Genomic DNA, 15831 nt, shown 5'->3' with positions numbered 1-15831 from the left:
CAGAAGAATTACATAAAATCACTCGTACATACAGAAATAAAAAAGATATATCACAATTCATATAATATACATTTAAATTTACATACACACAGTTTTTTATAATAAATTTTACAGAATAAAGTAAATAAAATGAATGACATATTTATATAGAGGCTTGTCATTATTATTATTACATATTCTAAGATTAAATAATTAATAACAAACAAAACTCAAAGCATTTATATGAATAATATATTACAAGCAAGAGACTAACAACAAATAATATTTACAAGTCTTGCTTATAACATGGTGGATTATGTTAAATGTGAATGAAGTATTAAAACATACAGAATATCTTCATTCACAATTTAACACTACGAAGCTGCAGCTGTTATGGAATGGTATAAAGAGATGGGTGTTAAATTACGACCGTGGTCTGTGCAGAGTTCTGCCCTCAACCTCATCGAACACCTGTCGGACGAATTGGAGTGGCAATTGAGGTCCAGAGCAGAACATCCTCAATCTGTTGCTGAACTCAGTCCTGCATTGATGGAGGAATGGAGACAAATTCCACCTGACATCTGCTGCACATTGGAAAGCCTCCCTCAAAAGGTGCAAGAGGTGATCAAAGCCAAAGGTTGACATATCTGATATTAAGGTACGCTTGCTGGTATCAACTGTAAATTGCTAAAGTGTCCAGACAATTATTGGTAAATTGTGTGTCTATAAAGAAGAAAAAAAAAGGACTAAGAAAGATCAGAGACAATGTCATAAAGTGCAACATGCTGCTTTATTCCCATTCATGTGTTGTCTCATATCTAGGTGGTTGACTACCATGATGTGACTCATGGTTAACTGCGGGCGTTACGACATGTGGTGAGGACCCTATCTCTTCCACATATTGTCATAAGTATTCATGACTGTAATCCATGTTTTTTAATGGGGGCCAGTTTGCCTGTTCTGAGGGATGAAAATCCCGAGTTTCCGGGTGAAAAACCCCTCTACCACTTTATGTGACTGGCTAACTCACCTTCAGTCAAAAAAGACCAATTAAAAGGTGCTGCTTTTTATATGCAAAAAAAAGTTAAAATATATTCAAGAGGAATGCAATCAGTGCAATCATCAGTGTGTGTGTGTGAGAGAGAGAGTATATAATTAATATATAAAAACACAACATGGGATGCTTATGCTTAAGGGGTCAAAGCTGTATAATTGAGAGAACACCTCCACATAGCCTTTAAAGGAATGCAGAGAACCGACCAGGGCTTCTGACCTAATGTCCAATCCTCACCTTCTCATGGTGCGCTCTATTAAGTATCTACCTGGATACTAAATGAATGAGGATGGGCTGGCAATTTTGGATTTAGCTGACCAAATTGTATCCTTATTTGCTTAAACCAAAATATAAAATGATGGTATAGCATGACAGAACTTCATGCCAGCTGAGTCATCGCCTAGTTAAACAAGGCCCCCATTGTTTTTGCCAGGGAACCAAGGCGAACAGTGAAAAAGTCAGTTACTGGAACAAATCCTGAAACACACCCCAACTCAACATCACCAGAGTTCAAGATCGGTACTATCAACATAAGAAGCCTGAATGGCAAAGCGGAGCTAGCTGAGGAATTGGATGAGTACCAGATCGACATAATAGGGGTGACTGAAACAAAAAAGACAAAAACTGGTGAGATCTTTCTGAGCAATAAATACAAAATGTTATATTCAGGTAATAACAATCAAGGAAAAGGAGTAGCCATAGTATTCAACACTAAATACAATGTTAATTTTCTTGAATGGCAGGTAGTCTCAAGTAGAGTGATGTGGGCAAATATCAGAATGGGGATCTGGACAATAAGACTCATTTGTGCCTATGATCCCACAGATGGTTCTACTAAGCTAGAAGTGGAGGAAGTTTTTGAGGCTTTAGAGAAAGCAACTGACACAATGAAAAAGGAAAAGTTGGTTCTTGTTGGGGATCTAAATAGCATAGTAGGAAATGATTGTTAAACATACAAAAATATACTGGGAAAATTTGGAGAAAAGAGCAAAGCTAATAATAATGGCAAATATTTCTTGGATTTCTACTCAGGACATGGACTGGTTATTACTAACACCATGTTCCAACATAAAAATGTGCACAAATTCACATGGAGAGCAGAGGCAAGAAATAAGAAAAGTCTCATTGACTATGTTATTGTTGATAGTGATGTTTTCTCCCTTGTGCAGGACACCAAAGTGTACAGAGGATTTGAAATTGGAAGTGATCACCATTTAGTCTTGAGCAAGATAAAATTGAATTTCATATTGAAAAGAACATGTAAGAAAGTTTTAAAGTGAATAAAAGTTGAGCAGCTTCCAGATGTGAAATGTTCCTGTTCTCAAACTCTTTCACAAACCTTATTCAAGAAAAAAATGAGAGTTTGAGAACAGGAACCAAACCTTGGAAATTCAGTGGCAAGCCCTGAAGAAAAACATTGGTTGATTCAGCCAGAGAGGCATGTGGTGAGGTTGTCTGCAAGGACAGAAAAATCAGAACTCCCTGGATACAGGAAGTTAGAGGCAGTGAATGAAAAGAAGAAAGCATATCAAAAGTTCCTGGCAAATAAGTCAGCTTGTGCTCTTAGAGAATACAGAGACAAATGTAAGAAAGCTAAACAATGTGTAAAACTAATAAACAAAAGTCGTGGGAAAACTTTGGTAAGAACATAGAAAATAAATATCAAGAAGGTGGCAAAATATTTATATTTAAAATTCTCAGAAATGGAGGAAAGAGTGCTGTCAAAGGAATTAGAGATGATAAAGGTGACATGAAATCTGGAGAAAAAGATATCCTTGATATATGGAGTAATCACTTCGAAAAATTGCTAAACGAAACAATTAATGACAGCACATTAGTAAAAAAAAAAAAAAAAACATTCAACAAGCATCTATTATATAGTGCAAGTATTAGAAAGTACACACGTGACCACAGCACTTAAATTATTTAATAAGTAAATATTTTGTCCTAAGTATCTTAGGGCATCGTCAGCACAGTAATTTCAAACAATACTAGGAATAACATATAGTTAAGATGCATGCTTACAATGGAATCCCAGTATGTGTGCAGCAGCATGATATAGAATTAAATTAAAATATCTGATATAGAATAGCATACAGAAATTTATTTTACGCAATTAAGGATGACAATTTCCCGAACTTTAAGGATAGTAAGAACGTCGTTATGGTTTAAATTGGGTCTGTGATGTAGGGCTTCAGCACTTTCTTTATATAAACGCTCATGTTTATATAAGGATCTATGTAATTAATGAAAAACACCAAATTTGATGAAGTTTGGTGTTTTTCCACTGGCTCCTATGGTTTGGGTTTTCAACTCGGTGTTGTGTGAGGCCAGATTTGTGCAGTTTGATAAGATGATATGGTCTTGATGTTCAGAGATGCGTTTACTAATAAATCTTCCTGTCTGTCCATAGTAAGGCATCTTACAGGAACATGGAACATCGTAAATGCAGCATCAAAGGTTAGAGTTTGTCTTTAGAAGAAGGTAGCAAATTATAGATCTGGTTGATTGGTTTGTAGGTAGCAGCAAGTTTGTATTTCTTCATAATTTTTGACAGATGTTCGGAGATGCCTTTGACATATGGTATGGGAATCCTACAGGCTTGTTCTTGTCTAGGTTGATGTGTGGGGAAGTGACTGATGATTTTTTGAGTTGTTTTTGGATTGTATCCATTTAGTATGGCTGTATTTTTGATGATTTCCAATTCTTGGTTTAAAGATTCTTTAGAGGAGCAAAATCTGTGTGCTCTGGCCACTAATGATTTAATGATGCCATATTTTTGAGATGGATGGTGAGCAGATGAATTGTGAATGTAACGGCCTGAGAATGTCTGTTTACGATAGACAAGTGGAGATAGAACCATCTTCTTTTCATTGGATGTGTAAATCCAGAAAGGAGATAACCCTGTGAAGATTGTTTTTCAAGTGTGAATTTGATGCAAGGATGAAGAATGTTGATCTTAACTAGAAACAGGTATAGTTCTTGTTCAGAATGATTCCAAACAGCAAATACGTTATCAACATATTGTAGCCAAATATTTGGTTTAGGTTCAAAAGCGAAGATTTTTTCTTCAAGGTATTCCAGAAAAAGGTTGGCTAAGTTTGGTGATAAGAGAGAGCCCATTGCTGTTCCTTCCTCTTGCTTGAAGGAATTTTTCTTTCCATGTGAAGTATCTGGATGTAATAACAAATTTGAATAATTCAACAATATCGGATGGAAATTTTTGAGTTAAGTCTATTGTTTCCTTGTTCGGGGATATTAGTGAAGAGGGAGCCAATGCCGAAGCTAATTAGCATGTCCATTTCTGACAGTCGAATGTCTATTATTTTTGTATGAAACTCCGTGGAATTTTTAATTGATGAGGCTGAGTGGCCTATGAGAGGCCAGAGAAGGTTAGACAAAAATCTTGATAATTTAAGTCAGACTGCTAATAGAATCCACAACAGGTCTGAGTGGAACGTTGTTCTTGTGAAGTTTAGGTAAACCATATATTCTAGGAGGCCTAGCATGGTATGTTCTGAGTTTTTTTTATGGTTTCTTGATCTAAGGAAGTGATTTCATCTAGTAACTTGTTGAGTTTCTTCAGTTGTCTTTTTGTAGGATCATAATCAAGTTACTCAACAAGCATGCAATAAGGAATACATATCCATACTTGAAGTAGAAAAGCCATCAAAAGCCTGAAATGTGGAAAGGCAGAGGAAGTAATGATATTTGACCAGAAATGCTCAAGTATGGAGGAATAAAAGTCTTACAGTGGCTGCACTGCATAGTTCAGAAGGCCTGGACAGAGGGACGAATTCCAGATGATTGGACTAGAGCTCTCATAGTACCCATACACAAAGGGAAATAAAACAATGTGAGAATTACAAAGGTATTTCCCTACTGAGTTCCTTCTGGGATTTAATGCAAGTATACTTGAGAAACGGAAGCTTGGTGAAGAGCAAGCTGGATTCAGGCCAAATAAAGGCTCTCAGGATCAGATTTTCACTTTACAACAAATTGTTGAGAAATCATGGGAATATAACAAAGATCTGTATTTAAGTTTTGTTGATCTGGACAAGGCATACGACAAGGTGCCAAGAGAAAAGCTATTCAAAACTCTACAGTTGTATGGCGTCAATGGGGCATTATATTAAACAATACCTAATCTTTATGAGTTGTAAATCAGTTAGAATTGAAGGAAGTACAAGAAGATGATTTAATGTTAAATCTGGTGTCAGACAAGAATGCACATTATCCCCCTCTGTTATTCATTATCTATGTGGATCACATTATGAAGGAAAGTGGTATTAAACCTGAGATGGTAAAATTGGATCTCAGCTCTTTACTTTATGCAGATGATGTTATACTTTTAAATAAATCCAGTACAAGTCTGCAAGATTCCATGACTAAATTGAATAACTGTTGTAATAGATTTGGTATGAAGGTCAGCGATAACAAGACAAAGATAATAAAAATAGGCAGAAGCATTGAAAATATCAACTGCATTGTGAATGGTGAACCTAGAGAACAAATAAACATTTCAGCTACTTAGGCCCGATTTTTAGTGAAATGGTAAATTAAATATGAAAATAGACAACAGAATCAATAAAGCTGGTATGGTAGGAAGTCAACTGAATAAATTTATATGGAATAAGAGAGAAATGAGTCAAAACACTAAATTAGCTGTATACAAGACAGCGTTCACACCAATTTTAACTTATGGTTCTGAGAGCTGGGTTAGAAATAAAACACTTGACCAAAGACTAGAGACTGCAGATATAAGAGTTCTCAGAAAAATTAGAGGCGTGAACAGATGGCATCAATGGCAATATCATATTAAAAATGAAGATATTAGGAAAGAACTTAACATTGTTAGCCTCCAGGAATGTGTTAGCAGAGATAATCTCAGATGGTATGGTCACTTAAACAGAATGAGAGAGAAAAGATTAGCAAAACAAGTGTTCTCTGCCAGGTTGGCAGGAAAAAGATCTAGAGGAAGACCTAAATATAGATGGACTGATACAATAAAAAGAGCCTTAGAAGATAGAAATATAAGATCTGATATGTTGGAGTATGACAGGTAACAGATTGATTTGGAGGAAAATTGTAGATAGGAAGTTAGCAATGACGTAAATTTTTCATGTAGTACTATCATATCCTGTACATACTTCAAGGGTACATCAAGAATTTGACAACCCAACACTCGAGGGAATGGGGGGGGGGGGGGTGAGCAGGAAAGGGCATCAGAAACCTGAAATGTCAAAAGACAGCTGGCATAGATGATATGTGACCAGAAATGCTTAAATATACAGAGAAATTCTATTAAGTATTTCAGATAAAATTTGTGAAAGAGAAACTTGGGGAAGAACAAGGTGTTATCAAGATCATATTAAGACAAATATTTGAGAATTTATGGGAATATAACTAGCATCTGCATTTAAGCTTTATAGATTTAGAAAAGACACTTAAAGTGCTAAGAGAAAAACTGTTCAAAATGCTACAATTATATAGGATAAATGGGACATTACAGAGCAACGTCTAGTCTATATTTAAGTTGTAAGTCAGCAGTTAGAATTGAAGGAGATATAGGAAGATGGTTTGATGTAAAAGATGTGAGATAAGGTTGCATGCTATCCCCACTCTTCTATACAGATTACCTTATAAATACAAGTGGCATTTGAAATTATATAAAAATTGCAGCTAATAAAACTTTATTCTTTTCTTTATTTTTTGCAGATGATGATGATGATGATGATGTATTCTTAAATAAATCCAGTTTAATCAACTCTTCTGAAAGATTTTAAGTAAACTGAATGATGCTGATCCATAAACACAGGGAAAATAAAAAATAAATAAACAGTAAGAAAATAGACAGGAACATACAAAACATCAACTGCATTTTGCTTGGAGAACTTGTGGAGGAGGGTCTCTGATCCTAAAATAGAACATCAAGAAAGTAACTGTCATAAAGTACTGTATGCTTGTCTGTGGTCTCCTAAGCCCTTCAAAGCAAAACGAGAAACAAAACAAGAATAATACAGAATGTATTATTCTTGAATAGTTATTATTCTTGTTATTAGTATTATTCTTGAATATATTATTCTAGGAAAAGCTACTTGAAGACAGACAAATCATGTGAAATGCATGTATGTGGTGCAGGTATTGAAATCATGTAAAGCACAAAAATATAGAAAAATCAGGACCAGTACTTCGTGCCATAAAATTTGCAAGCCACAGAAATTCGAAACATATCCTACATCTCTGAAAGAAGATTTAAGGAATTTGCTAAGATTATTCATACCTTAGTATAATAAAAATTATTGCATAGTATTAGACAGCATTTGACCAACCATTATCCAAATGTGGTTTGCTTAAGGATCAAAGCCAGACAAATGGGAGGAGACTTACACAACCTTTAAGGAATGCAGAGAAGTGACTGGGACATCTGAACTAATATCAAATCCTCACCTACACTTAGTGTGCCCCATTAGTAGGTATCCACTGGGAATGAATGAGGATGGGTACAATTTGGGACTTAGGCAATTTGGAAAATACTGAAGAAAACATTGATTGATCCAGCTAGGAAGGCCTGTGGTTGAAGTTGTTCACAAAGATAGAAAAATAAGATTGCCACGGTGGACAGTTAAAGTAGTTAAAGAAACAGTCCTGGAAAAGAAGGCATACAAAAAGTTGGCAGATGACCTAAAAGAATATGGAGAAAAATGTAAGAGAGTTGAGGTAAGAATACAGTAGATAAATATTAGGACTTCATCCTCCTACTGCTCACCACCATCAATAGTATTTTCTGTCTGGAAATTGGTGTTTTTGACCAATTTGCCTGTATGAGAGATGAAAAAACCTGAGTTTCCATGAGAAAAAACCCCTGTTACCTCCATAAGAGATTGGCTAAATCACCTTAAATTGAAAAAGCTCATATAAAAATTCCTCTTCATGGTGAGAATCAAACCTGAGTTTAAATTGAATTGAACTCAGGAATATTATTATTATTAGTCACCTCCAGGGAGGGCATCTAATCTACAGCTCTGCTTCCACCACTCACAATCCACCAACTGACCACAACTACACCAATGCCATCTACTGCCGACCACCACTAGTATTTCCACAGACAATCACAAACATCCATGCCCATGGCAGGATTCAAACCTGCAGCCTCTTGATTGGAGAGCTAACATGCTAATCACTTGGCCAGCCAGGCTGGCATATGGAGGTGTAAAAGTTCTGAAGTGATTACCCAGCATAATTCAGAGGACTGGTTAGATGGTTGAATTCCAGATGGAGTAGAACTCTCAGAAAGTAAGAATTACAGAGGAATTTCTCTACTAAGTTCATGGTAAGATTTATTCACGTATACTTGAAAAGAGGTTGATCAAAATTGTGGAAGAGAAACTTGGAGAAGAACAAGCTGGGTTCAAGCCAAATAGAGGTAATTTAATTATAACAAAGTAAAAAAAAAAACTTTATGATTATGTATAACTTAAAGTGTTGATTTGATCTGAGAAAACAGCAAACATACATCATGGAGTTCATTCTTTTATTAATAAAGCTGCACTTCATCCACCGAATTCTAATAGGAATGATTATTTCATATGCCACATCAATACATCAGCATTTAAATTACGGACAAAAATAATGATCATTTCAATGTCAGTTCTGTTATGAAAACATTGAATCCCCATTAATTAGTACAATCAGCACTGTAGGATAGAAAGGATTGGAGAACCTTTTAATAGAATATCAAGTACTCGGAAATAGAAGAGGCCTTTCAGAATTAGACATTTGCAGCGGTAAGGTATTGCAAAATCAGCAGTGCCCCAACTACAACCATACAGAATTTTAAGCCAAGTTATGATTTATTCATTTGGTATTTGCCAGATCTTTTTATTTTTCTTTCTTTCTTTCTTTTAGTCACATAACACTAGTCATGACCTATGGTTTAACTAGAGGTCATGGTAATGTGATTAATGATATTGGTAGTATTATTAATATATTGTAAGTACCACTGTTATGTTTTAATACTGAACTGGTAACTGATAAGACATAGGAGTTAAAATAAATTGCAGATAGTTTTAATTACTTTCAGTTACTAAGTGTTGCAAATTGTAAAACCAAATTCCATATTATTTATTATTTATTAAAATACAAAAACCATATTATTTATTAAAATAGAGTTCTGAGTTTTGTGTACTCGACATGATTATTATGTAACCATATCTATGTTACTAATTATATGAAGGGAAAAAAGACTATGTAAAATATTACACAATTTTATTCTTGATGTCAATGTACCTCACAAGAAAAAAATCAAACAATGAACAGGTGTTACTAAAAATAGTGATTAAAACAGAAATTGATGAAGACAAATCTGATAATGGCAGACAGATGGAACCATTGACAATACACAGATGAACTAATGGCAGTTTAGTTTTTTTTTTTTTTATATGTAAATTTTTTAGAGACAACTAGCCATGCTGAAATGTTTCATATTCTTCACATACTCTTAACAACATTACAGAAAACAAATCTTAACAAAAACCAACCTTTAACTTCAATCAGGGTTGCTACCGAGCAGTTTCCATGTACAAAGTCAACCAAAGGCTACATTCGTGACAGACATATTTATGAATTAATTTTTATATATTGGGAAATATTTACTGATCACGTGGAATCAGAGATAAAGTAAGTTAACAGCAAATATTGTTAAATGTCTCTCTCTCGATGAAACTGCATATACAGGATGAAAACAAATATACTAACTTTTATAAATATAATAGTAAATATAATCAATCCTATTTAAATTCAAGTACATTCAACTGAGTGTCATATATTTGAAATATTAAAGAAAACACACACAAAAAAAAAAACCTAATGGTAATTCACCTAAACAACTAAGTCTCAACAAATCGTAAAATGTCGCACTACATGAATCATAAAATAAACCTTATCCTTTGATATATCTATATAAAAAAAAGCCTTTGAATATTCATCTGAAAGAAAATGACAAAAGTTTCTCATTTAATGAACAACTCAGTGAAATACTGATTTCATTAAGGTGCCCATTAAAAAAAATTACAAATGTGATGTTAATATTTTGTTTTTAATGTTTCAAAGTGATTACCTATTCTCCTCCCACTACCAAGTGCATGAATTAAATAACAGATAATAATTAAAAATAATTAAATGATTCATATATAGTTATTCAGTTGAAGCAAAGAAGTATTTTTGAACTGAGAGAAGATAAATTGCAAACATGCATTGTTAATAATGCATATAATTATTCCTTGTTTGAAACTGCAAGAATATATATTACCTATCTCATGTAATTATTTTGTTGCTGCAACTGCATAAGGAAGACTTATTAAATCACTAAGTCTGCATTAAATTTTATACTTTGATATTCAGATTTTAACAGCTTTAAGGCAAAATACTGGGAAACTTTTCATAACAGTCCATGAAACAACCTGAACCTATCAAAAATATTACATTCATCTTTTCTTTTTAAGGAAATTATTTACATGAATTTTTATATAGCATTTAAACAACTCTGAGAGAGTCTGCATTGTTAGCCTAGTGGCTTTGCGCCTTGCAACCATATGCCTGGGGAAGGAGTGTCCCAGGCTCGATTCCCGTTTGAAGATATGAGGAACTTCCTCAGGCATAGCCAAGTTAGCCGGTCTTGGGTGCAGGCAGTAGGGTTTTTTCTGCCAGTTTATCTGGCATTTTTCATCCCGCAAGCAGGCAAACCGGCCCCATGAACATACGCCTCTACAGCCAAAAATACATCTCCCCAGCAGCAGACTAAGTAACATGTGGATCCTGCATAGGAAGCGGGAATAACGCGTAGTGAAAGAAGAAGATTTAAACAACTCTGAGAAAGATTCTATCATGCTTCTAGGAAGGCTGATATGTTAGCTGGAATAAACCTGGTTAAAGAAATGCCAAGGTAAGTGAATTCAAATATAGTCAATATAAATATATATATTTCTTTCCAAAAAAGATAGTTGGTTCATGGCTGTTGATATTAATCCTGTTATATTTGATAAGAGTAAGAAATTAATATAAATGCAATGTTATTGTTAGAATAATTTATTAAAATAACATTACTGGGTAAACTTTAATTCTTTTAAAAATATGCATAAAATGAATGATATATATAACTAATCAGTTATAATTTACACCACAGTTACAGCTTTAATAAAACTTTTTCAAAAATTTTTTTTTCTGCATTTCTCAAAATAATCACATGAATTTTCTTACTGTTTTATAAACAAAGAAATGTGAATTGAGTAAAAATATTATTATTATTTTTTTTTTTTTGGAGTAATTAGAAAAATAAAAAAATAATAAAAAAAAAACAGAATTTAAATTTAATACATGATAGTTTTCATTAAATAAAGGTTTGTATATTCTGCTGAAAATTTAATTTTGGTTTTTGGGAGGGGGGAAGGTCTATTAATCAAATTTGAAATTTTATAGTATGACCTGTCTGTTGAAAAGGAAATGAAATATATTTTAATACTTTCCAACATAAATTGCAGTCTCTCCCCCAGTACACATGATTTAACATCAGGGGAATCATTAAGTGCTGATCTTGAATAAGTTACTGAGGAATTTCCCATCTTTAATATCAGGAAATGATATTAATTCTTCCATGTGCTATATAATTAATAAAATCAAACTATTTTTTATAAAATATTTATTAAATTGAATTGAATTTAAAATTTATTTAAATTTCATAATTAAAAATAATTCAAGAACAAACTTTAATAGCATTCCCTCACTGCTAAAGATAAACTGAATTCTTTTGTCATTTTCGCTGCAAGTGACAACTTATGTAAAATTTTAAGTCACTATAATAAAATTATAAAAGTATTTTTCTATTACTTACACCAGTGTCTTATATATGCAAGAAAATTCTACTAATGATGAAATAGTGAGAATAACATCTTTTCTGTGTATGACCTTGCTACTGGGCATAAACAAAAATTATTATTCTCTTGATAACATATATAAAAGGAAGCAAATGCATATTAAATAACAAATTCTCTGTACAATCATTTGTATTTCGAGAATACAAAAATCACATAGCACACAGTTAAAAAAAACATCTGCATAAACAAAATTTTGTGAGATGTACAAATTTTAATGCCAGCTACCTAATGTGGCAATTAATAAAAGAATATACTATGTGGCATATCTGCCTCTGTAAAATACAATCTTATATAACACTAAGCTAAACATCCATATACTAGAATGACAACCTATTTAAATTAAAATAATTAAAATATTTTGCAACCACCAATAATGAGCTGACTAAACTAAACAGTTCCAAACAACTGGCAACCCTAACCTTATATTTCAACATAAATCACATTATCCAACCAAATACAGAGAAGTAACATTAGTACAACATAAGTTTTCCAGCAACAATAAGAACTAATTATCTATAAAGATATAAAAAAAAACAAAAAAAACTTTTGTCTGCTAAATTACTAACAACTGTTCCCTCCTTCATGACTAGCTATGGCTTCTGTCCCTTATGCTTCAAGTGAATGACTTATTACACACTCCAAATACAAATGTGATGCAGGACAAATACTCATTTTTCACAGTGTCACAATGACAATTGGCAGTATATATATGTTGCTTGTATAATGCAAATATCTGACAGTTCACATAAAAATATTTGATTTGGGTGACGAAAAATAAAAAAGCTTGAGGATAATTTGAAGGTAGTTGTTAAAGGGAAGGCACTGTGAAAAAATTATTTATACAAAAATAACAAACAGCAAATAAATGGGAATGAATTTTTCTAAAGCTTGGTCAGGAGGTTAGGAATTATTCCCATGTATCATGTAAGAAAGTACTATAAAAAATAAAACAGAAAAAAAAGTATGGTCTTCCAAGCTGCCATTAAATTTTGATATTTCTACTGTAAACAAAAATGCATGCTTCGTTAATTCAATTACTAATTTTTTCCACTATAAGTAGAATTGTCTGTATTTAGCAATCAGATTCAAAATAAAACATAAGTGTTTAGAAATATTCATTCCCCATTCTTTTCATTTCTTTAAAATGAAAAACTAGTGATTATGATTACGTAATCTCAAGTAAATATTACCTGCACCTTGAGTACATCTTGAGCTACAAATGGGAAAGTACATAATAAAAACTGTATGACAACACAACTTATGAATAAAAAAAAAAAGAATTCACTCTTGTAAATAAGTAAGGAAGGAACAAATATTTTATGAATAGAAATAATCATTCTATTCATAATTTCATTAAATATAAGAACTATAAACTAATACTAGTTGATAAATCTAAATTAATGCTGAAATTCTGCTCTTCATGATTTAGAATAATGCACTTTTATCATCTCCAAGTGTTATGACTGACTCATGTACATAGGATGTATATGTGAGTGTGCTCTTGCACATATGCATGTGATTAAAGAAAATTACCAAATTGTCTGCATGCTTCACTCTACATAAACAGTTTTTAAAATATTTAAAACATAAGCAACCACTACAGGCTGACATATCTTGCATCTTACTTACAGTGGACAGAAATAATTTTGCTAAAATTGCAACAAGACGACAAAAGAACTTCTGAAAACAGTTTCGAATCTGCATATTATACTAACAAATCCATATATATATATAATTATTTTAAAAATAATATGGGCTTAAGTTTTAATCCTTTGTATTTGATATATAATTACAATTAAAATAATATGTTTGCTTTGCTTCATCTAAACACAATCATATATAATACACATAATGAAATGTATATGGAAAAGGAATAAAACATATACGAATAACCCTAGATTACTAACCTTTACATACTTTATATATTATTTTAAATAGTCTTCCTTCCTTTCTGGTAGTCCCATCTGATATAAAGATATCCTGACAGAAATTCTTGTTCCTTTTTTTTTTTCAATGATTAATGTTTATCCTGCAATTTACTATATAGTGTATCAACTGATAAAAGGTATTTTACTGCTTAACAGTATAAAAAAGAGGCTTTGCACCTCTAAGGCCTATGACTATATACCCTCTAACCCCATTAAAGCACAAAACAGAGGGAGATGGGTGGGAGGAAGTCTAGCCTTTTCCTCTTGATTTTTCTGTTTACATAACAGGAAAATAGCTTACAATGGCTTTCTTCTTAGAATACCGCATAATTTAGTATAATAAAACATTCAGTTCATATTCATTTCATGTTTACGTGCGTGCGCGCGCACACACACACATTCATTAACTAGTCTGTGCTCCTGCATGTTTATCCAAACCTTAATATTTAAAGACAGTTAAGTCACAAATTTTATAAGGGTTTGTATTAACATTCTTTACAAAAACAAAGATTAGGAACCTAGTGCTAAATGAAAATTAAACTCATACAATCTTAAATTATGACTCAAACTAAATTTTTAATATTTGGTGATTAAAAAAAAAAAAATGCTATATACTAAGCTGGTATCAATACCAGCACAGCAATATTTTTTTAACAAATATTTCAACTGATGCTAACACAAAATTTGTTAAAATTAACAGACAACTGTCTAATGGCAGTGTTCATAACAACAAAGGTACAATCTTTTTTTTTAACTACTCTAAGATTAATTGCAACATTGCTATTTATTTGTATATGTATACATAATACATGGCAATGTTCAGACAATAATAATAATACAAATAAAATTCAGTGTCCATTAATTAAAACAAATTTCCAGGCCATTATTCATTAAATTTCTTAAAGAACGTGCTGTTGAACATGATTTCATTTATTTTTCTAATCTGTTACTATGTAAAGATATTGAATTATGACTAATAAGCATAATTTTAATGAGCAGTAAAGGAGAAAAAAAAAAAAAAAAGACGAGATACTACAATTCAGAAAATATATTTAGCAGTTCTCGTTTGTATGAAACATATATCTTGCACTTATGGAATTGTAAAAAGATTTCTTAATTTTCAGTTTATCATAATCATGAAATGCTTTAAAATTTTTTTCTGAAGTGTAAAATTTATTCGAGTATAAATTCATTCAGATACATTTTTATTTCCTACACTGCTATAGCTTTCTAATAAATTCTTTGTATCTTGATCTTTCTAATAAGTAAGCAAAAGCTAATTTATTCCTTAAAGCCAAGAATAAATTATCTCAAAACTGATAAAATTCTATTTTCCCTAACTGAAATAGAAAAATCATTATATATGCTATCCTTCTATAACTTAAAATTAACCTGATTGCACTTGGTATAATCCAGCTATATCTCCTTAAGTATATGAAAATTCAAATCAGCAAAATTTAATAGTAAAGTACTTTGTCTATACAGAACTATGCAAAGCTATAATACTGTCATGTTATGTCACTTCTAAGAAATAAATTTTAATATTATATAGTGTCTGACAATTGACTAGTTATAAAGCCATGTAATATGCTTACTAATCTGCAGTTATTATATATATTGTTTTCAAATGGCAACTGAATTAAACATATTTCAAGTTTTCAAAGTGAACACACAAAATGGCAAACTTTTTAATGATATAAAATATGAAACGGAAATAACTTATGATGTCCAAAAATTAACAGCACATTTCAGTCTTTATTTATATTTAATTTTTAAACATTTTTTTTGCTAAGATAGAGGCTTTGGAAAGATTCATGCTGAAATAAGAAATAATTAAGTACTATTAGAATAATAAACTACATAAATAATGTATTAGGTTTCTTCTCCAACTGTCAAAAACATTCTCCTTTGGCAAAAAATGGAGCTTTTTTTTTTATTT

Source organism: Typopeltis vanoorti, chromosome 14, assembly GCF_054136105.1.
Source record: "Typopeltis vanoorti isolate ZY-2024b chromosome 14, IOZ_Tvanoo_1.0, whole genome shotgun sequence".
NCBI classification, from domain to species: Eukaryota; Metazoa; Arthropoda; class Arachnida; order Uropygi; family Thelyphonidae; genus Typopeltis; species Typopeltis vanoorti.
This window is presented reverse-complemented; position numbering follows the sequence as displayed.